We start from the raw sequence: 18,981 nt of genomic DNA, 5'->3' as shown, positions 1-18,981 counted from the left end.
TTTGTCCACACTTTGTCAACTGTTGTTGTCTACAGTTTTAAAGTAGATAAAGGAGAGCTCAACGTAAATATATTATTAATACTTACTTATCCTTGATGTCCACTGCCATAAGAGCATATTTAACTGTGCATATGACCTACTACTTAGGTAGTGTCCTACTCCTGATGAGAAAACAGACTCAGAAAGATTACAAAATTTTCCTAGGTCACAAATCCAGTGATGAATCAAATAAGAATTAGAAAGCAGTTTCCTTTGGCCTTCAAAGCTTACCTTATATACCATTAGATCAAACTGAATGATAGTACTTTTGCTAGAATATGTCTCAGAGTGGGTTCTAGACTGATTTTCCAAGAAAACATTGTGTCATTTTAGTAGTATTTCAAACTTTTAAATTTCAAAGTCTTTTTAAAAATTATACCTTATTGTGTTTGTCCTATTCCATTGTTTTCATTTTTTTCTCAACAAACTCCTTTGTTTGGGAGGCCAAGGCAGGCGGATTACTTGATCTCAGGAGTTGAAGACAAGCATGGCAAACATGGTGAAACCACATCTTTTAAAAAAACAGACAATTAGGCATGGCACAATGTGCCTATAGTACCAGCTGCTTGGGAGGATGAGCTGGGAGAATGGTTTGAGCCCAGGAGACAGAGGTTGCATTTAGCTGAGATTGTGCCTCTGCACTCCAGTCTGGGTGATAGAACCAGACCTTGTCTAAGAAAAAAAAAAATAGATAGTGGATATATCTACCACTTCCAAAGTGTCCTTGTGTTCCTAGTAATTCCTCCCTTATCTTTCTTACCCCAACTCAGCCAGCCACTGATGGGTGTTCTGTCATAATAGATTAATTTAAATTTTCTAAAGTTTTCTATAAATATAATCATGCACTATGTATGCTTTTTTTTTTTTTTTTTGGGGACGGAGTTTCACTCTTGTTACCCAGGCTGGAGTGCGGTGGCGCAACCTCGGCTCACCGCAACCTCCGCCTCCTGGGTTCAGGCAATTCTCCTGCCTCAGCCTCCTGAGTAGCTGGGATTACAGGCACGCACCACCATGCCCAGCTAATTTTTTGTATTTTTAGTAGAGACGGGGTTTCACCATTTTGACCAGGATGGTCTCGATCTCTTGACCTCGTGATCCACCCGCCTCGGCCTCCCAAAGTGCTGGGATTACAGGCGTGAGCCACCGCGCCCGGCCTATGTATGCATTTTTAACTTATACATTTATATATGTTGGTATTTTGGTTTTTCATTCAGAATAATTTTGAGATGTAGCCATGTTGTCGGGTATACTAATAGATCACCCTATTATACTGCAGACATTGAAAAAATGTGCATTCTTTTTCTTTTTCATAAGACCTCCCCTAGTTCAGGCCCCGTCCCTCCAATGATCAGGACAGTTCTCTTTCCAGTTTCATCCCTCCAATGGATGAACAAAGGTCCAAAACAATTGCATAGAGAAAGCATTCTCATGTCAACAAACTGTGTTGGAAAAAATGGACATCCATGAGCCAAAAAAAGAAAAAGAAATCCACAACCAATGCTGGTGAGTTTATGGAGAAAAAGGAAAACTTTTATACAATTGATGGGAGTGTAAGTTAGTCCAAGCTTTGTTAAAGACAGTGTGGCAATTCCTCAAAGATCTAGAGGCAAAAATACCATTTGACCCAGCAATCCCATTGCTGGGTATATACTCAAAGTAATAGAAATCATTCCATTTTAAAGATACATGCGTATGCATGTTTATTACAGCACTATTCCAATACCAAAGACATGGAATCAACGTAAATGTCCATCAATGATAGATGGATAAAGAAAATGCGGTACATATACACCGTGGAATACTATGCAGCCATAAAAAGGAATGAGATTATATTCTTTGCAGGACATGGTTGAAGTTAGAAGCCATTATCCTCAGCAAACTAATCCAGAAACAGAAAACAAACACAGCATGTTCTCACTTATAAGTGGTAGCTGAATGATGAGAACACACGGGAACATGGGGAGAACAACACACACTGGGGCCTGTCAGAAGTGAGGGGTGAGAGGTGGGTGGAGGGAGAGCATCAGGAAGGATAGCTAATAGATGTTGGCCTTCATAACTAGGTGATGAGATGATCTGTGTAGCAAATCACCATGGCACATATTTACCTATGTAACAAACCTACACATCCTGCACATGTACCCCTGAACTTAAAAGTTGAAGAAAAAAATAAAAAATATTTTAAAAATCCATTTAAACCTCCATACTTGCACTACAATTAAATCAAAATTGATTACAGAACTGAATATAAACTGTAAAACTAGAAAATTTACAGTAGAAAACATAAAAGAAAATCTTCATGATATGGAGTTAGGCAAAGTATTCTTAGTTATAACATCAACAAAACTATTAAAGAAAACCTTGATCAATTTAACTTTATACAAATTAAAAATTATTGGTCAATACAAGACACTATTAACAGAATAAAAAGACAAGCTACAGATTGGGAGAAAAATGTGAAAATCACTAATATGAAAAATAACTTGTGTGATGGTGAATTGTGTGTATCACTGTGACGGAGCCCCAGGGTGCCAGGACAGTTGTTCCTATGTCATGTATGGCAAGTGGGTTCTGGATGATATTCCACTGGAATAGGCAGACTACGTGAAGCAAATTGCCCTCCCTAAGGTGAGTGGTCTCATCCAATCAACCAAAGGGCAGAGAAGTAAAAGGCCTAATAAGAAGAAAATACTTTCCGGGGTGTCTGACTTTCTGTCTTGGAAATTTTAGTCTCCAGAATCTCATGTTCAAATTTCTGTGTTTGTGTCTATACACACACACACACACACGTTTGTGTAAAAATGCCATATCCCTATATACACATATCCACATGTACATGCCATATACATATACATACATGTATATTAAAATATATGTATACACATACACACACACTTCGTAGGTAAGAAGATTGGATTGTATTTTGTAAAGCTCAGCCAGTCATTGATAATTGTTGAAGCTGGCCAATGATTATGGGGAAGATTCTGTCTCTTTTTTTATATCATTGAAGTTCTACATTTGAAGAAGTAGGACATACTAATAGCTGAATTTCTCTACATACACCTCAAAGCCCTAGGGATTAACAGAGCGTCAAAAATACCACCCATAATCCTGCCCCCAACCGGGGTTAGGAAACACTGTGGACCCCAGGTAATTTTATTTAGCTGGGTCTGGGAGCCACACAACAGCACAGGGAGCAGAAAACACTATGCAAATAGAGGACAGCAGAGCAGGGAGGGCCAGTTCATGACAGAATGCAGATAAAACCATTCTCATACAGTGAGTATGGAGAAACTCAGAACATGGCTGAGTCCTGGTGGATCAGAACCCTGCTACTGGGGAATTGAAAGGCAGAGGCTTCACAGTGCAGAAGACCAGAGGGGCCAATCATTGAAGGGAAGAATTACCGGGAGACCAAAAGCCCTGGACAAAGGAAGTAACCTCTGGAAACTTGTGGTGAAGAGAATGAACGAAGAAACTGGTAGAAATTAAAGGTCCTGGCAGAACAAAATAGAATCCCAGAATGAGAGCACACATGCCTGTCCCCAAAAGTAGACAATATTTCCTAAAATTGCAAGAAAAACTCATTTTTGGCAAGTACTCTAACTGCAGTGATGCTATCAATGTATCAAGACAGTGGGAAAAGTTCACTAAGCATGCAAAACTCAGTAAGACATGATTCCCTCATGAGGACTCTGTTAAGGATAAATTCCACTCAACAAATGATACTTGGGATACACTTTTGAACAGCTCATATACATTAACCTATATAATTGTAAATTTAAACCAAAAATCAAGGTGGGGACAGGTGGGACACATAGGCTGTCACTTTATGTTTAGGTTGAAATAATAAATAAGAAATGGCAGGTAAAGAGGTTAGAGAAGAGGAAAATAATGTATTTGATTGTCATAGTGGTACAATTTTGAAGTCGAAAGATATAATTTAAAATTTATAAACCAAATAGGAGAAGTGTGTCAAGTTAAAAGGGAATTAGTGATGTCAAAACCTTTTTAGTGCAATGTTAAACAGGAGCTATATAACCCTTCCTAAATAACAAACAAACGGCACACACATACCAAAAAACACAAAAAGAAAACTAATAACATCAACAAAGAAATACAGTAAATACAATCTACCACATATGGTAAATACAGACTAAAATATGGAAGAGTTTAGAATATAAACAGGGAAATAAGAATGTTTTTATTAATCTATATGCGTATCTGCTAAAACCAATCACAATAAAAGCTGAAAACATTCTATGTAGACAATCCACTATTACAGAGTAATAGGCAAAAGCAATTAGAATTAAACAGATTTAAAACTTACACATTTTAACTAATGGACAAACATTAATTTTGGAGAAAAGTTAAGACTGGGGCAGGAAAATCTTTTTCACAACAGAATGTCAGCAAAAACAAAGTAAAATTAATTTTGGATGAACGTTAAAATTTGGGCAGGGAATATTCTTTTTTGTAAAGAATGCCAGCAAAAACAAGTATATAGTAAAATTTTGAGATAGAAAAAAATTTTCAGGATTCATTGATTTTTTGAAGGGTTTTTGTGTCTCTATCTCTAGCTGTGCTCTGATCTTAGTTATTTCTTGTCTTCTGCTGGCTTTTGAATTTGTTTGATCTTGGTCCTCTAGTTCTTTTAATTGTGACAACAGGGTGTTGATTTCAGATCTTTCCTCATTTCTCATGTGGGCATTTATTTCTTTCTAGAGATTTCTTTCCCAGAGATTCTGGTATGTTGTGTCTTCATTCTCATTGGTTCCAAAGAACATCTTTATTTCTGCCTTCATTTCATTATTTATCCACTAGTCATTCAGGAGCAGGTTGATCAGTTTCCATGTAGTTGTGTGGTTTTGAGTGAATTTCTTAGTCCTGAGTTCTAATTTGATTGCACCGTGGTCTGAGAGACTGGTTGTTAAGATTTCCATTCTTTTGTATTTGCTGAGGAGTGATTTACTTCCAATTACGTAGTCAATTTTAGAATAAGTGCAATGTGGTGCTGAGAAGAATGTCTATTCTGTGGATTTGGGATGGAGAGTTCTGTAGATGTCTATTAGGTCTGCTTAGTCCAGATCTGAGTTCAAGTCCTGGGTATCTTTGTTAATTTTCTGTCTCGTTGATCTGTCTAATATTGACAGTCGAGTGCTAAAGTCTCCCACTATTATTGTGTGGGAGTCTAAGTCTCTTCATAGGCTATTAAGAACTTGTTTTATGTATCTGGGTGCTCCTGTATTGGGTGCATATATATTTAGGATCATTAGCTCTTCTTGTTGAATCGATCCCTTTACTATTATGTAATATCCTTCTTTGTCTCTTTTGGTCTTGTTGGTTTAAAGTCTGTTTTATGAGAGACTAGGATTGCTACCCCTGCTTTTTTTTGCTTTCCATTTGCTTGGTAAATCTTCCTCCACCCCTTTATTTTGAGTCTCTGTGTGTCTTTGCACATGAGATAGGTTTCCTGAATACAGCAAAGCAATGGTTTTCGACTCTTTATCCAGTTTGCCAGTCTGTGTCTTTTGCTTCGAGCATTTAGCCCCATCAAACTATTAACATTTAAGGTTAAATTAAATCTTAACATTTAAGGTTAACATTGTTATGTGTGAATTTGATCCTGCCATTTTATACTAGCTGGTTGCTTTTCCTGTTAGTTGATGCAGTTTCTTCAATGTGTCAATAGTCTTTACCATTTGGTATGTTTTTGCAATGGCTGGTACTGGTGTTCCTTTCCATGTTTAGTGCTTTCTTCAGGAGCACTTGTAAGGCAGGCCTGGTGGTGATACAATCTCTCAGGAATTCCTTGTCTATAAAGAATTTTACTTCTCCTTCTCATATGAAGCTTAGTTTGGCTGGATATGAAATCCTGGGTGCGATTCCTCAAGGATCTAGAAATAGAAATGCCATTTGACCCAGCAATCCCATTACTGGGTATATACCCAAAGGACTATAAATTGTCCTATTATAAAGACACATGCACATGTATGTTAATTGCCATACTGTTTACAACAGCAAAGATTTGGAACCAACCCAAATGTCCATCAATGATAAACTGGATAAAGCAAATGTGGCACATACACACCATCGAATAGTATGCAGCCATAAAAAAGGATGAGTTCATGTACTTTGCAGGGACATGGATGAAGCTAGAAATCATCATTCTCAGCAAACTGACACAAGAACAGAAAACTAAACGCCACATGTTCTCACTCATAAGTGGGTGTTGAACAGTGAGAACACATGGACACAGGGAGGGGATTATCACACACTGGGGCCTGTTGTGGGGTGAGGAGATAGTGGAAGGATAACAGGGGATGAGGGGATTGGGAGGGATAATATTAGGAGAAATACCTAATATAGAAGATGAGGGGATGGATGTAGCAAAACACCATGGCATGTGTATACCAATCTAACAATCCTGCATGACCTGCACATATACCGCAGAACTTGAAGTATAATAATAATAAAAAAGAAAATTTTCAATGTATAACCATAAGTATAATAGCTGACACAGGCAGGGGTGATTAATTAATGATAAAATGTTCAGAGAAAGATTGTTAGTATATAGGATATTTATACTGTTTCAAACCACTTTCCAAATTAATTATAAATAAGGTATCTTAACAAGCAACAGAACTCCTGGACCCCTCCTTAAGCAAGTGACCATCCTAGTATCACAATAATGAAGACTAAGATACTGGGCCTTCTTTGCCTGCAGATGGACTGGTAGGAAGCTCACAGCATGACTCTGCAGTGTTCCTGGCAAAATGTTTAGGCTGAATTTAATCATGAAGACATTTTGACTTCAGAATGTGGAGCTTTGAGCCAGACAGCAGACCTGTCCTCTACAAACAAGTCCATGTCACCACCATCAATGACAACAACCAAAAGAGGAAGAGATGTTTGGGGTTCAAAATGGCTAAAAATGCATAAGCTACATAGTCTTTTTGCTCTTTTTGAACCCAAAATGTCTCTCTGCTTCTTTGTTGTGTTCTTGGTGGTGACATGGACTGTTTGAAGGAGACAGGTCAGCTGTGCTGTTCAATGTTCTACATTCTGCAATTGTCTGAGGATTACCTCCTATGAAACTCAGGCTAAGCATTTTCAGCAAGAACATGGCATTGTTCATACTCTACCCTGGCAGAGTCCCAGGTGACATGCTGTCTCATCCCAGCAGCTCTGGACTTCTGTTCTCACAGGATGGGAATTGAGAGGAGCAGGGCTTAGGCCTGTCAATGCTGTGTGTCCATCTGGGAATTGGTCTCCCTAGGTACTGATCACAATTGGATGGGGATGGACCATGGCTTCTCAAATCAAAGGAGCCTGGTGGGTTGAAATCATCAAGAGCATTCTGTGGTCTAAAATTCTACCTTCAGCAAAGGATCCCTGCAGTGTTGTCGTGTTTGGACTTGAACTTGCTTTGCTGTTTTCCTTCTTTTCATCAAGTGCAAAAGGTACTTTTGTGACATCCTTTCATCTGTTGCATCCTTCTGGCAGCATTATGTATCTGTAGGGGAGATAGAGAAAAAAATAAAATGACAATTTGTGTCACGTCCTCCTGAAGGCTGAATCTGGAGGGATTGCTAAGTCGAGGGATGCTATTCAAGGGGCAAACCGATCTCCTTCTAGGGGCATGAGCTGACGGGTTAGCCTTGGGATGGTTGAATGGGGAAGTGTCATCCACAAGAGAAAAGAAAACACCCCGGAACTTCCCTGATCTTCTGATCAGCCTGGTTGCAGGACACAGGGACTCCACCTATGTCCAACTAGCAGCCGGGATCATTGGACTTTTTCCGCCTGATCCCCTTCGTCTGGAGAAGAATGATGGCTTTTCTTCCCAGTTAGGATGTGCTCAGCATCAATCATGCATGCTCAGACACAGAGGGATATAGAAGGAGAGGACCTTTTACAGAGAGATCCACTCCCTTACAACTCCATGACCCAGCCTTCTAGGGAGGAGTGGGAGGGCCATGGGAAGAGCTCTGGATATAAGAAGTAGCAGGAACCTCAGACAGCATCCATGACCACTTCCATCTTTTAAAACAGAGGAGTAGTGATGCCACTGGGATTCGATTGAACTAAGGCCACATGACTGTCTATTGACAACCCAGGAATTAGAAACTGCTAACTAAGGCCCTTTCAATAAAGATTAGAGGAAGCAAGAGGAAAGGCTCCAATCTGGAGGTCTCAACAGTCATGAGAGGCTGTTGGGTTACCTTGGCTAGGACAGAAATAAGGTTTCACAAAGAAATATGATGTCACTGCTGCTTGTTTGGTTGGTTAAAAATAAAAAAATAAAAATAAATATAAGTATTCTTCCAAAGGGGATCAGGAAAGAAAGAAAATTTTTTAAAAAGAGACTCAAAATGGAGTTAGCAAAGAGAGAGCAGGGACTGTAACCATGACCCAACTTAATTTCTCTACTGCCCTGAAGTTGATTCCACACCTAGCTATAGCTTAAGGCATTTCTGGAAATAGTAGTTTGTGTTTTACTACATTCTCCCCTCCCACATATTGTTTTTCCCAAGTATATTTTGGGAAAGGTTTCTTTTTTAACATTCTGTGCCAGTGTCAAGAGTGGCACAAAGAAGTATTCACATGCAATCTCTTGTGAAATTTCAGCCTTGATGCGTTATTGTCTTCTCTTCAGGACAGTGACACCTGTGAGGTCTCTTTGGTGGTTTGGTGGAAGGGCAACAATTGACCAAAGGTAAAATGTTCATATTGCAGCGATGAATCAATTAGTGGCTATAAATCAGTGTGGGGAAATGTAAGCTGGAAGTTTTACCTTAAAATGTGAAAGTCAATATAAATTCCCCTTTATGTAATATAGAAATATTACTTCCATACATTAGGTGTTAATGGAACGGCTATTTCTCACTTTATCTTGTATTCAAAACTGAGCAAGTGAGCTTCAAGCAGAGGTGAAAGGCCTAATCTATTAATTTTCTTGTTTTTCTTCTCGATTCTTTATATGCTGTAAAAACAGTACTGTTGAGAGCATAATACAGATCCTATCAAAGGCTAATGGATGCTCAGCCTTTTCTGTGGAGTAGCCACACATATAGGGCACTTCCATGTTGGTAACCTCAAGTCATAGTAGACCAATGGTCCTTCTCATCTTTAGCCACTTATTAGAATCACCTGGGAGGGTGAGAGGTTAGAACGATGAACCTCACGATGTATGCGGTTTTGAAGTCCTGCCCTCTGCATGTATTCTTGGAGTGTTTTTCCTTTAGAATGTCATAAATGTCCTCCAGTTAATGTCAGCTCAAATGAGTCCATGAGGTAAGAACGCAGAGTCCCTGGCAACTCCATCTACATTGGACAAGTGTGCATATCTGGGGCAAAAGACAAACCTGACTCCAGGCCAGTAGGGAATTCCCATCTGTGACCCACGTTCTAATTTAGTGTTCTAAGTGGGGCTCTTTTGCTCAGTTTTAACACTTCTCATTTAAGGAACAAGTGAAGATTAAGAGTTAACTCAGTTGGGATGTTTAAACGCCGACTCAAGAGGAAAACCTATGTGTAAATGATGTATTAAAGCAATGCTCCCTGCAGAAAGAGACAATGAAGTTGGGGATGCTGGGAGGAAAGGTAAATTTCCTAAGAGAGTGTGAAATGCTGGGTAAAGAACCCTGTGTTCAGCAGCTTAAACTATGCGCTTAGATGATGACAAGGAGCCCCAGCTTTCCTGTGGCCATGAGAGCAACTCTCACTATAGCAGAAGAAGAAATAGAGCAGAGTTCAGAGAGCAAAGAGGAGATGGGGACAGAAAGGGCCTTGCAGGGTGGGAGCCCATGGGACACAGAGATAAGACCGGATAGAAGTTACAGCAGCTGCTGGAGAGAACAAATGGAGGAGAAAAAGCAGTGGGAGAATGAGCCATCACCATAGACAGAAATAAGAAGTGAGTTCAGCCAAGAGTCATAGATTTGATTACCTCTGCACCCTAAGCGTGAAGATCAGGGAATCCACTTGCTGTACAATGGAAGTTTTCTTCTAATAATCTTTGGTTTCAGGACACTTGAGCATGAATGTGGCCAATGACTTGATGCTCTTATGTGTTGTCTGCTGAGCCTTCAATTGAATCACCTTCCAGCTGTGGAGCATTCTTCATCCCAAGGGAGGCTCTAAAACCAGCTCTGAAAATAAAACAACAGCCAATGGCATCTATGGGCATCCATGATCTTACTGTGACTTTCTCTTCCATCCAAAAGATATCAAATCAGGAATGTGGCTTTGGACAAGAAGTCCAAAGTATGAGAGGAAGCCAATAGAGTGACTTTAATATTTTCTTTTTTGTTGATCTTTCTTCCATTACTCAGTAAGGACAAGTTTGCCAGGAGGCAAAGGCACTCTGGATTCACAAAAATATTTAAGAAACACAGGATTAGGAAACAAAAATGACTTTCACATCGACGAGGCAAAATCAAGGAAATCCCCCTGTATGTAGTCTGTGCTTTGGGAGGGAAGAGATTAAAAAAATGAAAGTTAAATCAGAGCTGAATTCAAACAGGAGATGGGGATGGAAGGGCCTGGCAGGGTGGCAGCCCTTGGGACACAGAGGTGAGACCAGGCAGATGTTACAGCAGCTGATAAGAAAAGGACCAGGGAAGACTAAACCTGGAGAATTTACAAAAGTTGCATCATTATATGATCTATTGATATATATATATATATATATATATATATATACACACCCTATGTGGCATACACACCAAATATACATAATACATATCACAAATGACAACAATGTATATATCTGTACATATTAGTCTAATAAAAAATTATAAAGAGATTTGGATGATATTGAATGTAACACTATCATATTCTGGGTACATTGAAATTGGAAAAAACATTAGAAAATGAGAAGAACGAGAAAGAAAAGGTGTGGGAGAAACAAATGACCTATTAGACAGCAGGAGAAATCACCAGGTGAAGGAAAACGTGAATGAGTCAAAAGCATTCACTGTCCTCTTACCTGGAGCTTGGTTCAGGTCTGGACTCCAGGGAAAGTGAGTAAGAGAGAGAGTGTCTGAGACACTTGGGTGTCTTGGCTGGGGTGTGAGAATCCATAGGGAAGCAAAGGAGATTCCAGTGGGAAGAAAGCAGTTTAAATAAGTTATCACGGCATGTGTCAGGGACTGTGCATCCCCCGACAACTACTGAGCACCTTGCATGTGTCCTCTCCAGGGACCCAGATAGTGCTCGTTACCTCATGTGACCCTCCCTCCTCCTGAAAACAAGGGTTCCCTCAGTCATCAGCTGAAGGCATCGCTTGACATATGAGCACCAGGTAGCCCCAGGGGCTCAAGGAGGAGATATTGAGTGGAACAGAGAGTGAGAATGAACAGGAAACAGGGTTTTAAGGAAATCTGAGCCGAAGTGGATCCCTGTGAGAAAAATAAAAGGATTAGATAACACCTATTCATAGGTCTATTGGGCGATTCTTACTGAATCAGGCCCTTTGAAAAGTATAATAATATTCTCAACAACGATGACAGGTAGATATTACTTTTCAGGTATCTCTGATGAGGCAACAGAGATTTAAATACCAAAAAGACAAAAACCTTGGCCAAAGTGAAAAAGCAGAAAGCAGCAAACCCAGGAGCTCAGAGCAAATTAGATCCTAAGCCCCAGACTCTTGCTCACCTCATTGGGTTGGAGAATCGTGGATTTCAACTTGAACCTGAGGGGTCATGGAGAGGCCCCATTCTCTCCTTCACCCATAGCACCATGACCAACACCTGGAGTATAAAGCTTTCAATTTCCCTTTCCTTCCTTACCTTGGAAGGTCCACTGGTTCTCAGAATCAGCCTTGGCCTTGAAGCTGCAGGTGGTAGAGGAATGGCTCCTTCTGACTGAGCCATTCCCACAGTTGAACCCTTGATCCAGCTGTAGTCGCAGACAATTGGGTACCAGGGTTCTTGCTGCAGCTGTGCCTGTGAAGCCTGCATCTCTGACAGGTGGTCGCTCAAGTCTCAACTCTAATTCCTTTAGGCACAGGCCGCCTGGGTGGAAGCTAACAGCAGAAGGGGCTTCAGTAGGAATAATCTGTTTTCCCTTTGTTAAGAACACCGAGAACGGGTACCCATCCCTGATGTCCTGCCTCTCAGTAAAGCCACTCAGTGACCTGGGCCACACAGACAGACATCATGTAAATGTAGGTGATGTCACTATTGCTGTCTGTGCCTGGGGATGCTGACAGGGTAGGTGCTCAGACTGGGGTGTCCCTGAAGTGAAAAACCCCTTCTCAGCCCAGAGGACTCTGGATTGTCTAACAAGGTCATGGTGATCATTCTGTTATTATTCATCTCTTTCTTGTGGTCCAGAAGGAAAGTTCTAGACAGCTCTCAGAGCATAGGAGACTAGGAGCTGTTCTCCACACACAGGGGCATAAGAGCAAGGCAAGAGTTTGAGCTGTGAGGCTTTGAGAAAGAACCAGGAAAAGGGGGGCTGGGATTATACAGACAAAATACAAAGAGTGACAAACTTTTCAGGGTTCTGGGATGTTTTGAATTTCCTTTGCCCAAAATGGTTTAACCCCCTCTCCACATCCTCATTCTCCACAAGGTTTCTCTAAGTTTTCTTAAAAATACCTCCACATGTTAGTTCTCTTTCATCTTTCTGAGAACACACTGTATTAGACTCTCATCACTGATACCTGGCTTCAGACAGCCTCCCTCTCTGCTTTCTCTGATTGTGCCATCTCCACTCTAGCAATTGTTTTAGCAGTTTTATCGCCCCAAAGCCCAGTTCTTTCCATGTTTATACTCTGCATCTGAATACTTTCTCTCCACCTTCTACTACGTGACTGTCCCACTCACCCTGCCTCTGTGTTCCTTGTAACTTCTGCCCCATGATTCTATGCAGCATTGCCTCCCACCAATCGCTCATACAGATTCTCCCCTGGAGCCATGCTGGCCCCTCCATGGCCCGGCCCTGCCCTGCCTCAGGTACCATCCAGCTTCATGGTCTTCGTCCAGGAGTCCTTCTCTCAGCCTGGTGAGGCCTCCCTAGTTGCTCAGGGCACACTTCACTAATCATTAACCATAAGCCACTTAGGACACTCTAATATTTTAAGATAGTTCATATTGGGAAAAGAGAAAAACATCCTGAAATGACAAATCTGGCTGATGAAGACTGGGGAAACACAACTCTCCCTATCTGATTCTCTGCACTTGCTATTTAAAGTCAAGCTATGGGAATGTTTTTAATTATCACTTAATTTATGTCACTTTTTCCCTCTTTTCTAAACTGCTGATTCTTATTAAACTTATACTTTATTCTTTGCAATTGCAGGAGTGAAGGAACAACAGTTTTTCAAACTTATGAATTACTGTAGTATTGTTCTTTGGGCAGGTGGGGGAAAGCCATCGATGAGAGCAAGTGATAATTTAGGTTGTATTCTCCCTGATTCTACCAAGTCCCTCTGTAGGGATAGGATGGGTGGGGTAGATCGCCTTTGACACAGCTGCCAGGGTCAGGGCTATGCACTGTGCACTCTATTGACACATTATTGTCAGACCCCTGGACACACTATTCACACATTATTGTCACAAAGCCACACACAGAATGCTTCCTTGTGTAATTCAAAGGGTGCATTCATTCATCTCAGCCCATCTGCGAGGATGAATGTGGCTGCTCCTGGCCCACATTCCTGGTGCCCTGGTAGGGCCGACCCATATCACAGGCATCTGACTTCTGAGGCACATGTCTGTGCATTCCCCTTGCTTCTCATGGGAGCCTGTCCTGGCTTGGGTGTTCCTGAGATGGAGCCCCACAGCTTTACAGGGGCTCAAGATTTCCAAAATGAGAGTCGAAACCCCGAAGGCAGGGGTTGGCTAGGGACTAGGACCTTTCATCCCCTGAGTGATTTTCCAGGGAGAGCCTGTGGGAGCTGTAGGTCCCCCTGGAGGGACTGGAGGAACTACTGATTCCACTCACAGACAAAGAACACAGACGTAATCCTTCTTGAGAAATCTGTGCCAGTGGCTACCGGAGTTCTTTATATCAGAACAGCAATTTTTTTCTGTTTCAACTTAAATTATTCCAAAATAATTTCAACAATAAAAAAAAAGGTGAGCACACATCTTGGTTCAGTCCCTGACAGGTCCCTCCACAGAGAAATGACAGTGACTGGGCCATGGAGTCAGGCAGACATGGGGCTTACATTCCAACCAGGACTAGTCAGGGCATCCTGGGCAAGTGAAGGAAACTTTCCAAGCCTCAGCATCTTCAGCTCTCACAGGGGCCACTGCCCACTTGAGAGTGTCCTTTGAGCACTGAATGGGTTATAGCAGGACAGAGCTTCTTTGGCAAGAAGCAGGGAAGACAGCAGATGCAAGGTCAACGTGTATTTTACTTCTGATTAATGAATTGCTGTGATTCTAGGAAAGAATTTCCTTCTTTGAAACTCATGGAGAAATGGAAAATGGGAAAGGGAATGGTCTCAACAGAAAATGCACTTACTGAACAAAATAAGCTAAAGGCCAACATTTTTGTAGGTAGTTTTTGTTTTTTCTTTCTTTCTTTCTTTCTTTTTTTTTTTTTTGAGACAGAGTCTTGCTTTGTTGCTCAGGCTGGAGTGCAGTGGTGAAATCACAGCTCACTGCAGCCTCAACTTCCCAGGCTCAGGTGATTCTTCCACCTCAGCCTCCCACATAGCTGGGACTATAGGTGTGTGTCATCAAGCCCTGCTAATTTTTTGTAGAGACAGGGTTTTATCATATTGCTCACTCTGGTATCAAGCTCCTGAGCTCAAGCAATCCAACTGCCTCTCAAAGTGGTGGAATTATAGGCATGAACCACCGTACCTGGCATTGTTGCTAAGTAATTACCACATAATCAGATATACTGGGGGACATCACAGAGTTACCTCATCTACTAGAAAATAAGTTGATTGATTAAACTCCCAACAATCCACATGAAACTCCTAGAACGGAAGTTAAAAAAATAAAATAAGCAAGAAGAAGTGAAAATTGGAATTTTTCTCTATGCATCCCATGAAGCTGCTATCACAAGGGGCACTTGCTCAGAGAAAGGATTTTCTGGACCTCATGGGAACAGGAATCACTGTTTTGCTCATCAGTTAGGCCAGCACTTATCAGAGACACTAGTTGTCAATGGTTTTCGTGAAAATATAGCACTAACCTGTGATTGAAACTACCAACCCACACATGGAAAAAACCACTGGAACTTTGCAGAGGATGCAACCCTGGCCATACGTAAAGGAAGGGATGCTGGACTGCGTCAGTGGAGGGAAGACACCTCAGAGGAAGTAGATTCGCAGTCCCCAATCTTTTTGGCATCAGGGTCCAGTTTCATGGAAGACAATTTTTCAGGGACAAGTGTAGGGGGTAGCCAAGTACAATCCCCTCAGAGAGATACAATAATCCTTCCCTGTCTTGAGCAGGAGACATAGCAGCAGGTGCTCAGTGAACTGGGCAGACCATGAGCTGGGCAGGAAAGAGATGGAGGGATCCCTGTGAGAAACTGCCAGGACACAGTGCATTCAGCACTTTTGCTTATATCTTGTTGAGATTACCATCAATGGCCAAGTGAATATAGGCTCTGGAGGCTTCACTAAGAGAATTACTGTGTCCTTAACATCTATAGTCCTCAACATTATGAGCATGACATGCAGTTTTTTTTTTTTTTTAGCCGAGATTGTGTCTCTGCACTCCAGTCTGGGTGATAGAACCAGACCTGGCATAAGAAAAAAAAAAAGATAGATTATATTTTTTTACTTTCCTGCTATCAAATACTTGTGAATATGGTAATGCCAAAGAGGCAGACATCAGAAGTGTGCCTTAGCTTCACTTTAAGCAAAAAGGACAGAAAAAGGGACTGCAGAAAATGTATGTGGCTGATCAGTTCAACAGAGTCAACTGAATACAGATTAGTACAACTGAACAGAATTAATAAGGAACAAATACAAATATAGGTGTACAATGAAAAGAGTCAACATTATGAATGTGGCTATTTCATGGTTGGCTGAACAGACGGAACAGGTATATTCAGCACACTCTGATTTTTGCTGCATCTGAGTCTCCAGATATCAACACTGAATTAATTAACTGTCCATGATTCCTCAGAGTTACCTGGGGCATGCTGGGTCTTGGTCTTCTGCTCCCTCTTGATCCTTTTTAATTTCTGTGAATAAATTCAGACAGGCATAGACACATTAAGCACGTTCCCCTACACACATAAACAATCCACTGTGCAATCCTAACATAGGAACATCAGTTTCCTCAGTGGGAGAACAGGACACTGTGAGAGAAAGATTCCAGGGGACCTGAGATCCTGTCATGATAGAGAAGCCTTGGTTTTCTTCCCTGAGCCTAAGAATAAAATCTCCCTCTACTGGTAGATTATTATTCCAACATCATCTGTCCTGATTTTGTGCAGTTATGCAAATTTTTCACACCAATTCAAAGTAATTACCCCAACTTCTTTCTAGATAGACAACTGCAATATTCAGCCTTCTGTCATCAACTACCAACATTGCTCATGGTTGCAAGGATTTTAGACAATGAAAGAGAGACTCTACAGACCCTTGGATCAAGATGAATCTATGGTGCTACAAAGAGCCATTGGCTATTTGTGGCATCTTGGAGTGACAAGGCCCAGTCTTGTTTCTAAAATCATAATGAAAGCTAATGCACTGCTCAGCTAAAAAGGCCAATATCTACGACACAGAATGAGGCTAGATTAATTGAAACCTGGGTAATATCTTTAACAGAAAGGTAGACACAAATGCTACTGGCCTTGGGCAGGCATAGAAACTCAAGGGACACGGTTGGGGAAAGACACTTGTAAGGAACACAATAGCTGCTGGCAAGACAAATGTTATTCAGATTAAGAGGTCTGACAGACACCTGTTGGGCATGCGCTGCATAGGTTGCTGTGAATTTGTCTGTGTCGTGACAGTGGGCCCAAGGTGACACAGTATGGTCTGAGACGAGGAAGAGAGCAAAGCTCACTGACCCACCCCATGTCTGTGCTTCCAACTTCATTTTCAATTCCGATGCAAATTATCCTGTGTCTGTGAGTCATGCCCACACCAATGACATGTTTCAGTCCAGCCAGGGGTATGAGGGGCAAGGCTTATGGAGTCTACCTGGGACACCAACGGAAGTTTTATTATGTTCACAATGGAGTATTCACTGTCTCCAAGAGACAAGCGGAATTGCTTTCCTTCAAGAGAGTACAAAGAGTCCAATAAGGTGGTAGGAGTGAGTCAGGTCAGGAAGGATGGAAGGAGTTAAGCAACATCCATCCAGTGATTCCTGGGGGACTTCATGCTTGTCTACCCTCAGTGGTCCCCTGCTGAGTCTCTTGGGTAGGAATAACTAAAGATTGATCCAAGGAGTTTCAGATCCCTATCTGGATTTCATGTGAGGCATGAGGGAGTGATTACAGAAACAAATGGGTCAAGCCGTTAAAGAGTTAAATATTCTCTTTTTGGTGGGTCACAGTGTGGTTGCCATGGGATAGGTTATTTCTGATGTGGGTGAGAGACAGAAAGAGAGTCATGAGAGAGAAAAGCCTCGGGTCTTCAGTGAAGTGGCCAGATTACGATTTGCTGAGGAAGGAGGCTGAGTGTCTTTGTATGGTACAGTCATGACTTACTGAACATTATTTCCCACAACAGTGGCTTCATTCCTTTCTTTAAATTGTATTAAATTTTATATGCAGTGGCCAAGTCAACATAGCTTTTATGGCATTATAATATTCCCAAAATCTCATGTCATCAAGTCTTCTTTCCCTCAATATTGTGCATGTATAATAATATGTTTTTCTACCCAATTTCCTTGCCTTGAAATGTTCGGTATTGCGCTAATGCAAAGCCAGCAGAAAGCAGATATGCATCTTAAGCCAGTGGAAACCATAAAAAGAAGATAGCTGCTTTAAGGAAACTTCTGGGACTGATTAGTTGTTCACAACATCAACTGGTTTTATGTACTGAACATGAGAAGGTAATAAGAAATGGCAAACAATACAAGTATCACTATGATAATGTAAAATATGGTGAAAAAGGATCACTTCTCATTGGCTGAAAGGATGAATTAGGTATATTCAGGAATTTATGATTTTCTGTGGATATGAGTTCTACAGGTATCACCCCTGAATTGATAGCCCCTGATTTTTCTCAATTACCTGGGAATAATTGTTTCTTGTCCTTTCACCTCAAGGTCATTTTGCTTTTCTGCAAATAAAGGGACCAGTCACGTGAACTTGATCCCATTCATACATGCACAACCATGTGTCCAAACCTACATAGGGACATAAATATACTTGGTGTGATAACAGGTTATTGTGAGACAAACTTTCCAAGAGGCCTCAGGGTGAGCCTTGTGGGAAGTCACTAGGTTTGCTTTCCTGAGCTTTGGAGCAAACTCCCTGACATGCCAGGTCACCATCATAGTCCCTTCTGTCATGAGGCTCAGCAAACTGTTAATGATATCCCTTTTACTAACAGATCCTGGGAATCTACTTAAATGCTTCCTAGCAGGTTACTGCAGTACTCAGCACACTTCCTTCTGATAAGCTGTTGTAGGTGTTTTTGTAGAATTTACATTGCTCTGTATCACTAGTTACTCAGTGTAACCAGCACAGTGCTTTACTCAATTTATTCAAATTGGCAATCCAAATTATCTTGATAAGGAGAGATTTTGTAGTTTAGAGAATTAAATAGAGTAAGCAGAGGAATGAAGCAGAATGTTATTTTATTTTGTTTCTAAGAGTATAGAAATCATAATCACCAATCTCTTGGAAATCCCAAAATAGAATTTTAGTTCCAGATCCCCCAACATCTTCACTACATACATGGAAGTTGCTTTGCTCCTTTCTACCTTAGTTATTTGACCTCTTATTAGAGGATAAAACACAAAATTCTAAAATCCTAGTAATATGGCTGACATATAA

The 18,981-nt window shown here is 41.0% G+C and overlaps 1 long non-coding RNA gene across 1 annotated transcript; it reads right to left on the bottom strand.

Moving 5' to 3' along the window:
• Positions 1 to 6,272: 6,272 nt before the first annotated feature.
• LOC116546194 lies at positions 6,273 to 12,120 on the bottom strand. The gene is made up of 3 exons (XR_004266620.1): positions 11,838 to 12,120; positions 9,992 to 10,193; positions 6,273 to 7,555 (listed from the first exon to the last, which is right to left on the bottom strand). It is a non-coding gene; the product is annotated as an uncharacterized LOC116546194 (long non-coding RNA).
• Positions 12,121 to 18,981: the final 6,861 nt, after the last annotated feature.

This window comes from Sapajus apella, unplaced genomic scaffold, assembly GCF_009761245.1.
Source record: "Sapajus apella isolate SASKATOON/1434 unplaced genomic scaffold, GSC_monkey_1.0 scaffold663, whole genome shotgun sequence".
Lineage (NCBI taxonomy): Eukaryota > Metazoa > Chordata > Mammalia > Primates > Cebidae > Sapajus > Sapajus apella.
This window is presented reverse-complemented; position numbering and strand designations above follow the sequence as displayed.